The following is a 3,193-nucleotide window of genomic DNA, read 5'->3' on the forward strand; positions in this document are numbered from 1 at the left end:
CCGGCGTCTGCGCGTCTGGGTAAACCGCCGGAGGGGAGCGCGGTGGGTGCCCAGAAACGCCTCGGCCTGAGGTTGCCATGAAAACGGGGACCCCAGTTTCCGACGCTGGCTTGTCTTTTTATTAAAACAATGGGTTAGAGCAGTTTTAGGTCCACAGCAAAATGGAGGGAAATTCGGAGATTTCTCCTGCGCCCCGGCCCACCTCACCCCCATCCGAGGGGAGCCTGTTACAGATGCGGGGGCGCTGCGCCCATCACGTCGCGGCCCGGAGCCCACGCGTCGTCAGGGTCACCCGTGGTGGGCTTGGGACAAACGTGCCATGACACGTGCCCGTCATTCCACGCCCTGAGACCTCCCTGGCAGCCAGAATGTCACAGGGCAGGACAGGACCGTTCAGGGTGTTGCCTTCTCGAATTGGCTTCTGTCACTTAAGTCCCAGCAGTTCTCGCGCCTCTGTCTTTCTGCCTCACAGTCCCTCTCGTAGGAAAAGCGGCCCTTCAGGTACATGTGATTCCTTTTCTTGACAGAGGCTGAAAATGCACACTCTGAGTCCCTGGGGACGCCAGGCCCCTGGCTTTTTGGCGGCGTGGACCGGGATGCTGGGCGTGTAGGGCGGCCTCCTGGCCCCACCTGGAGTGTGCACGCCTTGAACTAGTGCAAGCCGGCTGCCGGCCGCAGCGCTGTCCAGGCCTGGCTGCCGGGCCTCCTGCCTGCCGGGCGGGGTCTCCCTCGGGTGGAGCCTGGGCTGGGGCCTCAGTTTCTGCATTCGCACCACAGTAGTGGCAACAGCTCGTCCCTGGGCTCGTGGTGGGCTTGCTCGGTGACCTCAGCCTGTGCCCTGGGGCCCTGGCCCTGCTCTGGGCACAGTGGACAGACTGGCTTTGGGGGCTCAGGGCAAGACAAGAGTGCCTGGCCCCTGCCATGTGACTGGGGCCCATGCCTCAGTATCCCCCGCTGTCCAGCGGGGCTTGCTGTGGGTGACGGGAGCTGAAGAGTGCCTGCACACGCATGGCTGGTCCCACTGCGGTGGCTACCCAGTGGCAGGACCCCTTCTCAGGCTTGTGGGCACCTGTCCTGCCTCCGTCCCACAGCCTGGGGCCAGCTTTCGGGGCTTCCTCCTGCCCCAGGACACTCGGCGAGGGGCCCCCAGGGGCCTCCCTCCGGCACAGAGGGGGTTGGGGCCTGCCCGCGGCTCAGCAGCCCCAGCCCACTCAGGCCACCCCGTCCCCGCAGCCACTGCCCGCTGTCTGTGTGCACATGCGTGCGCAAGTGGACGTGTGTTGTCTGTGCGCCTGTACATGCGTGTCTGTGAGCATGTGTGTGTGTCAGCACTAGTGGGTGCGTGCACGTGCAATCGGCCCCTGAGGGACCGCAGGGAGACTCGTCCCCGTGGGCACTGCTGCCTGGCCCCCCACCCTGCGCTTCGGCCCAGGATGTGGCATCGCCTGCCCCTGAGCTCCTGCGCCTGTAGTGGTGCTCAGCCCCCTGGCTGCTTAGTGAGCCCTCCCCCCTCCCCGCTTCCTTTCTGTACCTCCCTCCCTCCCTCCTCCCTCCCCTTCCTTCCCTCCACCCTCCTTCCCTCCATCCTTCTTTCATCCCTCCTCCCTCCATCCCTCCTCCTTCCCTCCCTCTCCCCTCCTTTTCCCTCATTCCCTCTCTCCTTCCTCTCTCTCTGTCCCTCTCTTTCCCTCTTTTCTCCTGCCTCCCACCCACTATCCCTCTTTCCTCTTCCTTCCTACCTCCCTCCCTCTTCCCTCCTTTATCCTCACTCCCTCCTTCCCTCCTTCCCCCCTCCCACCTTCCCTCCCTGCTCCTCGCACCTCCTTGCTCCCTCCTGCCTCTTTGCCATCTTGTTCCAGAGGGATCTGGTTCAGCTAAAGCATGCAGGATAGGGCAGCAGGGGCATGTGAGGCGAGAGCTGTGCATCTGCCAGACGGAAGTCAGGGAGGGACCCGCGAAGGCCCGGGGAGCCCAGGACCCAGTGCCCTGGGAGTTCTGGCCACAGGCCGACTCTCCCTGCTAGTGAGTTCGGGAAGCTCCCCCCGACCTCCAGGTCAGCCCTTGGGAGCAGTGGGAGACTGAGCAGATCTGAGGGACACTCAGGGACCTGCTGCTCCGGACCCCGAAGTGACCTCGAGACACAGAGCACCCCGCCCTGGGACACGGGAAGGGCTGGCTGCTCCAGGTGGACGCTGAACTCTCAGCCCAGAATGGACCCCCCACCCTCCCCTGCCCACCCCCTACCCACTCACCCCTACCTCCTCGCCCCCTGCCCAGCTCGTGCCTTCCTGGGGCTGCTCAGCCCCCAGGGTCCCCTGCAGGAACAAGGGAGAGGGGCCAGCATGGGGGTGGCCGCCCGCCCCTGCCTGCCCGAGTCTGGTGTGTCTGCTGCACTGAAGGGAATCCCTTTCTAGAGCTCCAGCTGGGCTTTAGAATGAAGTTGCTGGTGACAGATGCTTGACTGAGGAGGGCCTTTTGTTTCCCAGTAATTAATTTCCAGTAAGCCCCTCCCTCTCCCTCCTTCCTCACTGTGTGTGTGTGGGGGGGTCTGCTGCGAGCACATTCCCATCCTCCCTCCCCTGAAAGGCAGCCCGCTAAGTGCACAGAGCTGTGAAGGCTGAGGCACCTTTGGTCACTTGGGAGCTGAGAGTAAGGACCTAATGGGAGAGGACGGGTGCCTGTGACTGCGGGGCGCGGCCGGCTGCCGCGGGTCCCCATGCTCAGGACCTGGGTGTGGGAGCTGGTGGCAGCCCCTGTCACCCTGCTTTTTGAATCTCTACAGGAAACCTCGAGAAATTGAGGGTTTGCTTCTAGACCACTGGGACTAGGTGAATATTGCAATAAAGTGAGTCAAGTGAACTTTTTGGTTTCCTGGAGCCTATAAAAGTCATGTTCACACTGCACTGTCGTCTGTGAAGGGTGCGGTGGCCTCATGTCCACGACACGGTGTTCACACCTTAAGTAGAAATGCTCTCCCACTAAATGCGAACCGTCATCCCCACTTTCAGCGAGCTGAGCCGTGATCTTTCTGCTGGTGGAGGGTCTTGCTTGATGTTGATGGCTGCTGACCCCGCAGGGAGGTGACAGCTGACCCCGCCGGGGCCGTTTCTGAACCTAAGACAACGGTGAGGTTTGCCACAGAGACTGACTCTTCTTTCAGGAACGATTTCTCTGTAGCACGTGATGCTGTTTG

Source organism: Suricata suricatta, chromosome 13 (genome assembly GCF_006229205.1).
Source record: "Suricata suricatta isolate VVHF042 chromosome 13, meerkat_22Aug2017_6uvM2_HiC, whole genome shotgun sequence".
Classification (NCBI taxonomy): Eukaryota; Metazoa; Chordata; class Mammalia; order Carnivora; family Herpestidae; genus Suricata; species Suricata suricatta.